This window comes from Lactuca serriola, chromosome 6 (genome assembly GCF_051521515.1).
Source record: "Lactuca serriola cultivar US96UC23 chromosome 6, Lser_US96UC23_V15, whole genome shotgun sequence".
Classification (NCBI taxonomy): Eukaryota; Viridiplantae; Streptophyta; class Magnoliopsida; order Asterales; family Asteraceae; genus Lactuca; species Lactuca serriola.
In genome coordinates this window covers 167,588,030-167,604,059 of record NC_136413.1, presented here as the reverse complement: position 1 = coordinate 167,604,059, position 16,030 = coordinate 167,588,030, and the positions used below count along the sequence as shown (strand labels likewise).

General features: G+C 35.5%; 1 non-coding gene across 1 annotated transcript; it reads right to left on the bottom strand.

The window, feature by feature from the left end:
* Positions 1–14,882: 14,882 nt before the first annotated feature.
* LOC145060633 (small nucleolar RNA R71) lies at positions 14,883–14,989 on the bottom strand. Its single transcript, XR_013686850.1, has one exon. It is a non-coding gene; the product is annotated as a small nucleolar RNA R71 (small nucleolar RNA).
* Between the last annotated feature and the right edge of the window lie 1,041 nt (positions 14,990–16,030).

Below are 16,030 nucleotides of genomic sequence, written 5' to 3'. Positions count from 1 at the left end.
CTCCTTACAATGGCCTTTATTGAAAATTGATATTTGAATGTTTCTAGAAATAATGGAAATATGAGTTGGTTCTTTCATTTGTGGTAGTGTCTAAATTTACCAAGTAAGGAAGATTCTCATCACCCAAGTTTCAATTGGACCGGAACTTGGATTCATGCAAGTTGTATAGTATGATGAATAAGAATTTTCATCTTTGGAAAATTATGACTAATTCCCTGTTCACCTATATATGTGAGTCAGGTGAAGGAAAAAGGGATCGAGTACACATTCTTGTGCACTGATCAAGTCCACCATAAAAGATCGGTAAGACTATTTTCCATGATTTACTAAAGTTTCAATGTATGGCAGAACGAATCAGAATAATCGAGATAAAAAGTTTCTGAAATTTGAAAAGATGGGAGAGTACTTTAGTATCAAGTTTTGTGATCATCTTAATGATTAAGAAACCATATCACAATTAGTCCTCTAAGAATATCTTAGTGCATTCCTATGGCTAAGAAGAGGAACCGTGAATTGTTGAAATGGTTAAATCAAGAAGATGAGTCATACTTCGTTCCAAAACAAGTCTTAGAGTCATACTCCAAGATTGTAAATTGACTGACACATCTTTAAAAAGGGTGTATAACACTTCTAAAATGTAAGAGTAAACTGTGTTTCTACTCTTGTACATTTGTAATTGGTAAGTTGTGATGTTTTAGAGTAAAACAAAGACCAAACTAAGGCCAATTTTGTGAAGTGTTTGTCTTGATAAAAAAAATCCGGACTATCTCTTGAATATTTGGCAAGAGAGTATTATATGTCAAGCGGACAGTGGGAGTCTAAAAGATCCTGAAAGAATTTAAAGATCTAATCAAGAATAAAACATGTAGTTTATCACTAGCACACGACTTGAGGTTTATAACCTATCGTGTTGACATATTCCTATTTATGTGCCCATTCTAGTTAAAATTGGCTTTTGATATGAGGTCTGAGAGTTGTTAATTGGTTGCATAACAACTTGGAAGCAATGGCAGGCCCTTATGCTGCCAGATGGCAAGAAGTTAAGAATGCACAAGTTCAATCCGTATTAGTTTGGATTTGTCACTAACCTTGTCTTGAGATTATGGTTTTGACAAATTCACATGGATAGCAACACATATACCATAAAATTTAAGTGTCATAAGGTTTGTCTCCAACACATGAAAATGATGGTGAGGAAACGCTTTCACTAAGTAGATTTTAAGTAGATAACAATTGTGATATTTGCATTTTCAAAGTCATTAGTGGAGCGTGTGTGGTTAACCGACACACTAACATGGACTTTTGAAGAATGGAAAAGGTCTAAACAATTGAGACTATGATTACGATATCCCTTTTCATAGTTTTGAAATTGTTTAGACACATATGTGTGCTATCTAAGGAAAGGTGTATGATTTTGATAAAGTTTCAACAAAGCATTTCGTATCAGAAATCTGAAATTTGGTAAGAAATTCAATAAAGTATTGATTTCTAGAAGTCCAGCTGATTTCTGAGTACATATCAAAGCTAGTGGGAGCATAAGTGATATGCTGATAATTCTCATGTTAGTAGGATCATGATAATTATAATAAGTGTTGCAAGTTAGCAATGTTAATTATAGAAAAGAAAAGTTTCAATTGGGAAAAAGTTGTTTTGCTATAATTAAGGGAGAGGAAATTATACTTCGTTTCAAATCTAAAAGCTTAGATTGTGAGATTTTAATCAAATTTAGTCAAGTATATATATGAGTGTTATGTTGGAATGGTTCAACATAAGGAAATTCTATATATGGGAATATTATTTGCGTTCTAAAATTCGATGATGATTACGGCATCCTTTTTCATAATCTAAATTATGAGAAGTTGGCAAATAGAAATAGAAATATTATATCAAAAAGACTAGTCTAGTATCATGTCTTTATGTGAGACATCCTGAATCGTATCCCATATGCTCCGGATACAGGATCGATTGCATGTGCTATAATATTCATCCTTTATAAATTTTCCAAATGCTCAGGGCATCAAGAGGGGAAAAGTACTAGAAAAAGATATGAGCAATTTGATTAAGAAATTGTCGACGAAAATCTAAGGTTTACCAAAGATTGGTTGATCAGGGACAGTTGGAAGTATAGTGTTAATTTTGGAAGGACCATATTGACATATTCTGAAAAGAGATAGCTCTTGTTCAAAAGTAATAGTCAAAATGGGAATACGGGGTTGTCTCCATAGGTGGAAGTTATTCAATCTACATAAGATTAGAAAACTTAATGCAAGAAGGACGTTCAAAGAAATGTACTTTGAATATGAGACTTCGTTTCCATGGAATTGATCTCTAGTGGAATACTTTGTAAGGTCTGTTGACAAGTCTTGGTGAATTTGTGCATAACCATTACAAGAGGATCAATGCATATATGTTTAAAATCTAACAGATTTAGGTGAATGGCAGAAATTTGGATTTCTTGCATTTACAGTAAGGATTTGGGATTGTGAAATGAGAATAATTGTAATTATGTTCAATCGATCTATTTCAAAAAGAAAAGATCATTGACAAACTTAGTGTGCATACTCGGTGTATGGCATAACTAATGTTTGGAAAAACATAGTGTGCATACTTGGTGTATGGCATGACTAGTGTTTAGAAAAAACATAGTGTACATGCTTAGAGCATGGGAAAACTATTTTTTCTAATTCAAGTATAAAGTTGATAGTTTGAAACAGTATGCAATGAATAATGTGTAATCAATATGGTGATAAATAAAAGGTGTTCTATTTATATTCATAAGTTCCGAGACCATATTAGATTCGATTATTCTTGTGTTTCACTTTGCATGTTTTGACTTCCAAAATAACTAGGTCATTCATCTTGAATGACAAAGTTATTTAAACCATCCACAGTTGGTCATATGTTGGAAGTAGATATGAATCAAGACTGCCATGAAGCTGGCTTGTAGATGTCCAAGGTAGTGGACATAGCAAGAGTTGCTGCAAAAGTCATGAGTACTCATAAGTTCTAAGTATTGGATTAAACCCATGCTCATTTGACTCAATTCATGGATTTTATCACGAGTGATCATGATTGTACGAAAACGCATTGGTAAATCAATGTTATAAAAACGTGCCTTTGTGTATGATTAACAAGTACTAGAACAAGCATCCGAGTCGAATTTTATCCATTCCTTTTACCCTTGTAGGGATAAAAGCGATATATGTGGACCTCTTGACGATTTAGTGATGACACCCTGAAATGCTTGGCCAAGCCTGGACTGATTTGATTTGTTCATTTAGTCGGTCGTCATAAATCGGAAATCCGGAAACAACAAATGGACATAGAGAATGATTATAATCCATGTCTGTGTCCATATTATATCTAGAATGGAGGAATATATGATCCCTTATCTAATGGGCGCGTCATGGATTTGTTAAGAGTTTGACAACAACTTTTAAGAGCTACGATTGCTAGTCGGGTTTTGAAGTCATACGCAATATTATTTCTAGACTTATCCAAGTGGGAGACTGTTGGATTAATGTCTAAGTCCATAACTATAATTGGTATGTACTTCACCCGATTGACATAGTCCATTTGAGTTGCATGGTATCGGAACAATTTGGATAGACTTTTGTGAGAAAAGGATAATTATGATTTGTTAATATATTATAAATTCTAATATGTTAATATGAAATCATATTATTTAATTGGTATTGATCAAGACTTAATTTGGAATTAATATTATGGTCAAAAGGAGACAAATTAAATATATGGGGATTGATTGTGTAAATCATTCATTCTTATATATATGGGCTTATGATCCATAGTTTTTATGTTGGGCTAAACCCATAGAGTACCCATGGTTACTCCATGGAGGTTTTAACCCATGGAGCATGAAGAATATGTAAAGACATTAGTTACATGGTATAACCCTAATAGCCACCATATATAAGGACCCCATGGCTCAAGAAATTGCCGCTAGTGTGTGTACAGATGAGGGCTAGTCGATTTAAGCATAGGAACCTTTTCTCTTAAGTTACTCCAAGTTGTTGGTGGTGTTGTGTGAACCATTTGAGGTGTCACACTTTAGGCACTCGGCTCTTAAGCTCTATTGAATCAAGCTACAACACAAAAGGTATGCTACTCTAACTAGTATCTTATTTGGTATATGAGAATACATGCTAGTTATAGGTTTCATGCCTTGGAAACCATTTGCATGTATAATTAGTGAAAACATACATCCGAGGTATTTAGGGTTGTATGTGCACCATAAGATGTTGTATTATACTAAAACTCTTCACTAGCATGAGAAAGAAAACCATACACTTAAAAGAAGGAAGAATTGATTTCTAACAGTCTAAATTGATCTCCACACTTACTAACAACCAATCAAAATGGAAAACAAAGTCTAATTTTCATATTTTGAAGTTTCACAACCTGACCCATGTTCAGTGATTTGAGCATATAACATAATATGCAACTCCAAAAAGGGTGTTATTAGACTTTCTGGAAGCTAGACACAATTCTCTACAATTTCATTTTTGCAAGAAATTTTCTAATTCGGAGCAGATCGAGACCTACAGCCCTCACAGAACAGATAAACAATTATGTCCAAATTTCTAACTGTGACAAACATCCACAAATACTTCAACAATTAAGACACGGACTCAAAAAATAGAGACAGGTGGTAACAAACTCATTTATACCTCTGAAATGTGATGAATTTATAGAAGAAGAAGAAGAAGAAGCAAGGAACAAGTCTTGAACCCAACAAATAAGTATCTCCAACTAAATGCACCAAAACCACCACCACAAATTCTTAGATTTCCACCACCACTTCAAGAAAGGAAATGTACTCAAGAATTTACCTCAAAGTAGTGTGGAGACTGCCAACTAGGGTTTAATCCCGTATTTACACCTATTTCCCAAGTTTAACAAAAAGGAAAGAAAATAAGAGAAAAGAAATTCAGGAGAGAAAAGAAGAGAAAGTAAAGGAAAATAAAATTTTCATTTGTGTTCCTAAGTTGGAGAGAAGTGGAAGGAAAATGAATCCTTTTGTTCTATCTTTCCATATCCTCCCAAATTGGATGGAAATTATGAGGGAAAGTGATCATTCTGTTTCCCCCCATTTCCTTCCACTTCCTTCCTTTAATGAAACTTGAGAACACCAATTTCTTTTATTTTCTTCTTATTTTTATCCATTTCCTTTCTTTTCTCTCATTAAGTTGAACTCGAGAATGGACAATTAGGGTTAGGGGTTAATTAAATACATCATAACTTTCATTATTGGCCCTTAAAGTATCACAAAATGACTCCTAGACCCATATATGTGATCATGGTTCATTCCATTACACTTTGGCCCTCCAAAGATAAATTTATACAATTAAAAAGGTTAGTTTAAGAATAAGAGTTAACGGGATACTAACACCAATGATTAATAGAAATTTTGGTCGTTACATAGGTCAAACAACTAACCGTTGGAATTTTTTTGTCAAGCTAAATATATTACAGACATGCTGAAGAAGTATGGTTTCTATGATTGCAAGCTGGAAAAGACTCGGATGTCCTCATCAGCGTCTATTAGCATTGATCCAAATGTCATTGATGTGAATGCAATTCTGTATCGAGGGGTGATAGGCATTTTATATTATCTTATTGTCATTCACCGTGACATTATGTTTGCTATGATATTTTGTGCTCGTTATCCAGTCAGTCCTAAGGAATCTCATCTTCTCAATGTAAAAATGATTTTTCGCTACTTAAAGCATACACCCAATCTTGGGTTATGGTATCCTCATGATTTTGAATTTAAGATAGTGGGATACACTGACTCCGATCATGATGGATGTGGCATTGATTGTAAAAGTACTTCCGCAGGACCTCAAATGCTTAGAGATAGACTGGTAAGCTGATCCAGCAAGAAGCGAACATCGGTGGCTTTTTTGAGCGCTAAAGCTGAATATGTAGTTTGTGGAAGGTGTTGTGCTCAGATTCTATGGATTCATAATCAACTCCTAGATTATGGCCTAAACCTCTCAATGACTCTCATATGATGTGATGACACCAGTGCCATTCAGATGATACAAAATCAAGTGCATCATTCCAAGACCAAGCACATTGATATCCATCATCACTTCATTAGGGAGATTGTTCAAAAGGGAAAAGTGGAGTTGTTCTACATTCCATCCACTGGTTAACTAGCTGACATTTTCACCAAGCATTGGCCGAGAAGACTCTAAACAAATTGATTGCAAATCTTGGTATGCTTTCAATGACTAAATTTTTTTCTAACTCGTTTGATTTAACATTGCTTCTGCTTGCTTTCTAAAATCACATAAACACAAAAAAAATGCTAATTTTAGTATGTTTATACATTTTTTTATATAGTTTGCTTAAGCTTTGCTTCTAGTATGTACAAGTATTCTCTTTTGTCTCTTTTATCTATCTTTCAAGTCTATCTAAGATTTATCTACACCTCGTTCCTCCAGAGTTTGCAAGAGTTGGAGTCATCTAGAATGTTCTGAATGCTCTTGGTGTTGAGAGAAAGAGTGGCATTATGTCCTCATATTATTTTGAATGTCTTATTTCTCCTCCACTCGCTGTTATGGATGCAAAGAGAAACCATCAATGCAATAAGTCTAGTTTTCCTCTATTGACTCATAATCCGATAAAACATCGAATGCCCTCGTGTTGATCTTAACAACACGACAGCTTCATGGATTTGAGCTAATTAACTCATTGGTTACAAAGACTATTTTCTTCTCTTCGCTTTCTCCAGAAAAATATGAAGCTTCGCATCCATCTGCAATTTTTCAATGATAAATGTCTTCATCACTTTTGGTTTATAATGAGATGTTTTGTATACTGATGTGTTTATCTTTGCTTGTGTTTTCCTTAATAGCCAGACTTGCAGAGTAGATATCTTGGAAAATGGAAGTTCATTTATGCCTATTTAATTCAAAAGAATTGATGGATCGAGTCTTTATCATGCTTCTGAAAAAGCTGCAAAAATATCGCTTTTAGACTATTTCCTTGTTTAACTAACTCTCTTTTTTGTATTCTTGTATTAATTATATTATTTGTTGCCATTTAACAAAAAGGATTTGACGGTGGCGATTCATGAGCCAAGTGTGTAACTAATGACGAAATATGTGTACGTATCTCATCAGCGAAACCATCTGCTGAGAACATTTTGTCACCCCTCATGCAGATCCAAATATGTCCCACCCCCAAACTGAATTGGCGGAAACATTCGGGGGCGTAGAACGTCATGTCAAGTATCACAACACATGCAATATAGTAAGAAAAGTACAACAACCATTGCATTAATAATATATAAGTTTTTACATAAGTTCAAACATTAAGTATTCAACATCAAAAGTAGATAAAGAAGGAGACAAAGGATGCAGCTCGGTACTAGGTTGTCTTCGCAAAAGCTCCTGGAGTGTACCTGTCTACTGAATTCCTAAGAATACAAGTTATTTTGAAAGATAGAATCAACATTTAATGTTGGTGAGTTCATAAGTATTTAGTTATGGTTGTTTAGTTTTAACAAAATGACTGAGTTTACTCTAGAAAGTCGTATACTTCCTGCTTTTACAACTGAAAAGTAGTTTTACTCCATAAAACCATTTTGATTAAGTGTTATTGTAATTATAACCTATTTAAAACATAATTTTAATCTTTCATAAAATTATAGGTTATAAAATCCCCGTTTAGTTTTAAAAGTAGTTTTAAATCCCCATCAAAACCGTTCCTTTGTTTGTAGTTTTAAATCACCATAAAACTGTTCCTTTGTTTGTACTTTTAAATCCCCATAATACCGTTCCTTTGATTGTAGAAAATGATTAATGCAGTAGTATTTATTATGCTTGCACTAGCATGCACTACCGATGCCATCATGCACTACCGATGCCATCATGCCCCTAATAATAAGATTATTAATTTGGGTTACCGCGTTATAAGTCTATAAACTATAAATCTACAATACTGGTGTAATGACAACCCTGTAAATTAAGATTATTAATTAGGGTTAAAATGTGATAAGGTTGTAACCATGCTAATAGACTAGTATGAACACCAGGACCTTTTAGCGTCGAAAAATAGTGAGGTGACACTTTGTCACCCCTTGGCCTTACCAGCTGGGACTATAGCTAGCAGTCAGGGTGTGGGATTTTTAGTCTCATATAGATCTATGCACACAATGCCCGCTCTCCCGCAAGGAGACTCTGCTTACAAAACGGGATACAGCAAATGAACGGCTGTATCCTGAAGTAGGATTTCACATTTTTGGTTTATTTGTTTTAAATAATGAGTTAATGTTATCCCATTTCTTAATAAAGTGGATTTAAACCTGGTGAACTTGTCTAGTAAAATAGGTATTTCATTTGTGTCATAATTTATGACTACTATAATTTATATGATTTATCCAATTAGAATGATAAATCATGAAAGTACTCCTTTGCTTAACATAGAGCAAAGGTGACTATATTGGATTGAGGTAACTTTTTCGTTCCTATATATACACTAAATATAATTAAGAAGGAAACGACCTTCCGACAGATAACTTCGCCATAAATTCACATCCAAACAAGGAAAAGGAGGTAAGGCAACCCATCAGTCCTAAGTCCTTTAAACCTTATTTATATATCTGTATATATATAAACATGATTTCTAACCGTTATGCGGTTAACATTCATATATTTATCTAGCATGTATAACTAAGGTTTAACTCATAGTCGGATGATTGATCCTACCCTAAGCCCACAACCAAACATGGAATAGGAGTTAAGGCGGTAACAATGATCCTAAGTCTGTTAAAGCTTATTTATACATAAATAACAATATGAACATGATTTAATAAACTAAAGTTTTGAGAAAATTAAAAGACAGTTTAGCAATGTATCTAATCTTTTAAATGGTTTTAACTTGAATCTAAAAGAGTTTACATGACTTAAGGTCATTTGGAGATGTTGGGAAATCTACTATTATTATCATAATCTTTAAAGGAAAAATAAAGTCTTTTCAGTGTGATTTGTATCACAAATAGATTATTTAAGACAATTTGATTGTGTTCAACTTGTATCCCCCCCCACTTAAAAGCATTTAAAATCATTTAAAAGGTATATTATAGGGGTATGAACTCACCTTTGGTGGATGATTTGTTTGAAGACTTGGATAAGAGTGCCATACACACAAATGAAGTCTCGAAGCACAACAAATCCTAATCATCGTATAATGATACATATAAGCATGATATTAGTGTATAAAACAACTAACATGCTAGGATACACAACCCTTGGACTAGGAAACAAATGAAATGAAGTGCTAAAATCATATGTGATTGCATCAAAGATGTGTACGACCAAAGGGAAGGGTGTTCATGGCTACACAAGGTGTGTACGGCCACACCAAGTGTGTACGGCCGTACACACTCCACTATGATGCATTTTTGGGTCTTGATTCATAGGGACTCAAGGGTTTTATGACTTGTAATGGACAGTAAGTATCTAGAAGTGTTTAAGGCTTGAGATTAAGAACCAAATAAGGGTGTACGGTCGTAGATAGAGTGCACAGTCGTACACTCATGATGTTCATGAGTTTGATGATGTTTCAAGGCTATGAATCAAGTGTTTAACATGTCTAACTCAAAGATAGAGGAAATACTCACACTTTGGAAGCTTGAGGAGGGTTCACAGCTATGAAGAACAAGTATGAGTTCTTGGTGTTCTTGGTGATGGATTAAGATCTAACCAAAGACGAAATTTATTTAATGAAAACATGGATTCATCACTAGTTAAAGTAATGTAAAAACTAATTAAGGTAGGAAACCCTTACATCTTTGAAGATCTAGGTGGGAAACTTGATGATAGTAAAGAGAGAATCCAAATTCTTGGCTTGGAAACGCAAGGAATGAAGGAAATGAAGGGTATCATCTTCATATGTAGGAGGTTCATGGCCATGACGGGTATATGGCCGTACACCAATGTGTACGCCTGTACACTCCTCTTGAAGGAGTGTTCGGCTTGAATAAATGCTATGAACTTAAATAACTCATTCATAAACCCTAACCTTGATTGTACTAGGCTTATAACAATCAAACAAACCCTAAACAATGCTAAATGATAATAGAAACGAGTCTGACCTTGATTGAATTGAATGTTGTACAAGGTAGAAATTTCGGGTTATCACGTCATCCCCCCGTTAAAGGGAATTTCGTCCCACGAGGTACAGTTTCGTTTTCGTTCGCTGGTCTCCACTGACTAGGGTTTCCAAGGGTTTCCTTCACTGAACTGGATTTCTACACATTTCTTTACCAAGACTAGGCTTTTTTCTTACATCGCTCTAATCAAGTGGAATAATAAGAGTCCCGAAGGACAACCGCTTTTTCAAATATTTATAGACGTGGAAGGATAGCGTCAAATGTATTGAATTCCCTATAGTCGGGACCTGTAAGCTACATGCCAATTCTATCAAGAATCTTTGATGGCCCTAAGCACCTTGGATTTAACACTCCATACACCTGAAACACATGATGCCCTTCTAGGGTGAGATCCCCATTTGATGTGATCATCTTTCTGAAGTTCCAAAGGTTTTCTCTTACTGAAGGAATAGCCTTTCTGATTGGCTCTAGAAGTTCTAGGTCGTTTTCGGATTCTCACTATTACTTGGTAGTTTTCTTGAAGGGTTTCTGGATTAGCGAATATGTTGTCTTACATTTGGCATCCAACTAGTTGTGTGGCACCTACCTTAGTCCAGTGTAGACAGGATCTGCACTTTCAACTATTAAGGGTTTTCGAATGGAGCAACTCTAAATGCCAATACGGTAAAGGAGTTGACTAGTTGGCAATTGGGTATCCCAAGGTTTACCAAGGTCAATCAAATGCGTTCTTCGCACAATCCCTAATGGTTGAATCGTCATATTATTCTGTCTGTCGTTTCATGGATGGTAGGCTATGCTCATGACAAGCTTTGCCCTCAGGGGTTTTTTGGAGTGACTGCCAAATTCGGGAGGTGATTCTATTATTTCTAATAGAGATAACAAACAATTAAACACCGAGCAGTCTAACTAATCTCTCAGACATGCGTTCCATTAGCTTCTCTATTGTGTCCATTTTCTTTAATTTGCAAGGAGCATGCGGAGTTAATCTGTTGACGGTCACTCAAAATGATATCTTGTCCGCATGTTGCCATGGGAACCTTGACTATGAAGCCTATAGCAATCGACTTCCTCTTCTACTTAGGTATCTTCGACCGTGGTGGAAATCCTACGGTTTTCGGTATTCTAACTTTAACTTTGGTGTGCACAAGACACTTGCCTACCAGGAAACAATACTTTTCCTCGCATGACGAGCTATTAAGCTACCTTCTTGAGGTCTAGACGCCTCTCATCTGGATCTGGACGAACAAAGTGCTTGAGTATTGTGGGATTCCTACATGACCACCTCTCAGACGTCATTGAACTTCGATGTCTAGATCAAATCTATGTGGTAAAAGACTCCATCACCCCAGACCTCTACGGATTTCACCTGACACATTTCTAGGTTTCTACGCTCCCTGATGAGCCCTTAATTCGTGTGAACAAATGTAAATGGGTGGTCGCAGTCAACGATTTGACTCTATAATCTGAGTTACTCTTTCCGACTAAGTGTGTCAGTTACTACATTGGCTCAACTGGGATGATAACGAATATCGAATTTGTAGTCATTTAGTAGTTCAACTCACAGTCGTTTTCTCATGTTTGAGTTTCTTTCCAACGGATATATAACGAAGGTTTTTGCTTTGTCGTCCATGATAAAAATTTTGCTCATTCATCACTTCTTTGTGTATACTAGTTGTATATAATTGAGACTGACAAGATGTTCAGATGGGTGACTCCACCCCAAGTCCACTTTGCATTAGGTTTTCCATTTAGATTTGAAAGAATTTTATTTGCTGATTTACTAGGATCAAAGTTCTTTTTACACAACACCGAGAATTTTTGCATCGTAAGGACCAAGTCGGACCATGATTGACGACGATGTTGGAAATCCCTCGGCATAATAGATATTGAATCAATATGCAAGAAATGATTAACAGGACGATGTACTATATCAAGCACATATGGTTTTATCGCTTCTGGTTTCGTCCATGGTATCACTACCGCGAACTTTTGAACCGAAAACAATGGGCGTTAACAGTTTAGGGTCCTGACGATTTGGAATAATGTACTACTCATGGAATGATTTCCACAAGTCATTTCTATAACCGCCTAGTATATACTAGTCATGTATAATTAAGATTGGAAAAATTGTTGACTGAGTGACTCCGCCCTAAATCCACAACCAAACAAGGAACAAGAAATGAGGCCGCATCACTCACTCGAGGTCTACAAATCATAAATATAAATGGCCCTAACATATACACGAAGCCATCATAGCTTTACCTGATGGGGTTTTGAGTTTTATAACAGTGTTGCGATTTTGTTTTAACGAGGGAGCAATAATAATTATAATTGGTTATTAAATTTTTTAATTAATTTATTACTAAGCTTGAGAAGCGTACTGATATTCCCATATTTATACATATTTTTAGGCAATATTTAATTACATTTTTATTGATATTTTGGTTATTTGCATAGAGTAATGGTACTTATATGGATAAATTGTTATTTGTAGCCAAAGTAAAGAATTTTCAAAGAGAGGGACCAGAACTGACAATACTTGCAACTTTGGAGGCTTGAAGGGAAGAAGTATGAAACACTCAGCAAAAAACGTGCTCACGGCATGAGTAATTTGATGTTCACGACGTGAGTGGAGTGTTCCAGAATATATGCAATCGGGTGAAAGAGTCCTTGTCGAATACGTAAAACTCACATTCACGACGTGAATCCTTATGGTTCACGACGTGAACTCGGTAAAATAAGATATTATAAATTCTCTTGCTTATTACGACTTGAAAAACTTTTGGCTGGAGAAAAGAGTTTCAGAAGACGAATTTTAGTAGAAAAAAAGTCTTGGAAAAAGGTTTTCAGCACCAAAAGAGTAGAGGTTCATAATTAGTTTAATTGTTCATACTTGAACATGTCTTATACTTTCATTTGTGTTTGTTTATTTGCTACTATGAGTAGCTGAATCTTGCAACTCATGTTTAGCTAGATGAAGCTTCTGACATATGGTTTAGCTTAATGACTATTGGATTTGATTAGTTGGTAAATTGCTTGTGTTTGATTATTATTACCTAGCATGCTTATGTTTGTTTCTTTAGTTGCTCAACTTCATGTTCTGTGTAGCTAGTGATAATTAGACTACATGAACTTGAAACCTAGTGATTTAGTGAACATTAAATTGCTAGAGCTTGGATCGACCCAATCTTAGGTAGCAACTGAAGTAATTAAATTTACCTTTGCTGGAGAGCATAATTATGACCATAATTTTGTTTGCTTAGATAAATCTTACATAGCCCATCTTTAATTAATAACTAATTTTTTGTTTTGCTTATGTATGACCATACAAGGTAGTTCATGAATTGGTAAAAAGATTAGTAAATTTAGACTTGAATTGCTAATTACATAATAATTGGTAACACCCTTTGATAATCCATAATTATCAGGTAACAATAAAGAGGAAGTGGATTCGAACTAAACAGGATTATTTTAATTAATTGATTGAATTATGTGACTTAAGTTCATCCAGTCTTGTAAAATAAGATAATACCTCATCTTTGCTCTAAAATGAGGTTAATTTAATAGTAGATAAATTAATTAGTCAAACCATTCCCTGAGATCGACACCCGACTTACCCAACTATTCTATATTTTTTACTAGGTACGCTGCCTAGGTGCAATTAGTTAGTTAAGGAAGTTAGGTTATAAATATTAAAATTAGGTGTAGCTATTTTCACGCATCAAGTTTTCGACGCCGTTGCCGGTGATCGACTTATATGATAGTTTATTTATTTACTTTAGATTAATCGATCCTTTTTGTGGGGTAAAACCTGCAAAAAGTTACTTTTTTACAGCTTAGTTTTTTATAGTACTAGACTCACGATGTCAGCCGTAAGCTCACGACGTGAGTTCAGTATTTTATCGTTTTTTTCGTTTTTCTTTTCTATTTGTTTTTTTGCGACAACACGAGGTGGTAGCCTTTACGACGTCGTGGTGGCCAGTCAGTAGGAAGTTTTTATTTAGTTTTTGTTCAGTTTTACGTTTTTATTTTGTTTATTTTGTAGGAGTTCATGACTAGAGGCTCTAACACACCTTTGGTGCCACCTCTTGAAGACCCAGAGTCCTCCCTTCACAAAATGAAAGATAAGAATGTGAAAGAAGATCAAACACGAAAGAAGACACCCTTACAACAATTCAAGTCAGTGTTCTCAAAGAAGTCGGGAAAGAAAACGGAAGAGTCGAGTTCATCTTCAAAGAACAAGAGCAAGGTTGCAAACATTGATCAAATACCCGTCCAACCTGAATCCAAATACGATATCGAGCCTGAATTTGAATTACATACAAGTGAACCCGAGAACTAGCTAATAAATGAGATGGTGAATATTGAAGAGATGTCCATGGGAGCTTACAGAAAGAGAATTCGAGATGATATTGGTCCAGGTTTAGTACAACCTGCCATACCTGCCACTACCACATTCAAGCTGAAAGGACATATCCTTTCTGTACTGAAGCATATCCCATTTTATTGAAAAGATCATGAGGATTCGTTTAAGCACTTAGATGAAGTCAATGACATTGCTGATTATTTGAATGTCCCGAATGTGGGTAGACGTATTGTCTTGCTAAGGATGCTTCCTGTTACTTTTAAGGGAGTTGCTAACGATTGTTTAAAAGCACTACCACCTGGTATAATTATTACTTGGGCTCAAATGCGTGAGCAGTTTCTAGACCAATTTTGTCCACCATCCAAGATAGCTAAACTCAAGAAGGCAATAGCCAATTTTGAGCAAAACCCGAAGGAGTCACTTTACGAGGTTTCGGAGCGCTACAAGGGGCTGTTAAGGAATTTTCCTCAACATGACCTTAACATTCAACAAGAAGTGTCCATATTCTATGACGGGGTCAATGTAATGACAAGGCGACTCCTTGATTCTCAAGGACAACTTCCAAAGAAAAATTCGGGTGAAGTCAAGGAATTAGTTGAAGAATTTGCAAAACATTCTCGTGAATACCACAATCCAAGGAATGAAGGAGTAAAGGGAGTTAGGAGTACACATTCTGAAGTGATGGCTGCGATGATGGGAATGCTAAATAATATGGACCGAAGGCTAACCCAAATGGACTAATCAATTCATGTAATTAGATTTGGTTGTGAACGATGCAGTGGGCCACACTTGACTAAAGATTGCCATTTGGAGGAATATGGGAACAAGAAGGCTCAAGTTTGCTACTCGAGTGGAGATAAATACAATGAAGACTGGAGGAAACTAAAGAATGAGTGGATGCCTTACAATGAGTAAAAGAAGCAAAAAGAAGAAAAATATAAGCAGACAGGGCGAGGGTTCTACCAAAAAGAACAACCACCAGCAAAAAATATAGTAGACATGGAAAACATTTTGACCAAATTTATGGAAGCTTCCGAGAAAAGGCATGATGACACTGATGCAGTGCGAAAGGAACACATGAAAATGATGAAAGAACAGCAAACACTGATGATTGACCATCGACCTTCATTAAGAAATCATCAAGCATCAATCCATAATCTTGAAGTCCAAATTGGTCAACTAACTACTTTGGTGAGCAAAAAGTTATCTTCACAATTTTCCGAAAAGAATGCTCAACCTCATCTTATGGCTATTGATACTGAAGAAGAGGTAATCTCTGAGTTTTTGGAGGTGCTAGAAATGGAACCAAAGCAGCCCGATCCAAATTCGAAGAAGCCGAAGCTCGAAAATGAAGACATTGCTGAAACACCAGACTCATGTCGTGAGTCCCCTATGCTCACGTCGTGGGCTCAGGTTGAACAAAAAAAAGCCAGAATTCGTTTCTGCTTATCAACCGCCTTTTCATTTCCCATACCAAGCTAATCATAATCCACTATAAAGGGAACACCTGGAGTTTATTC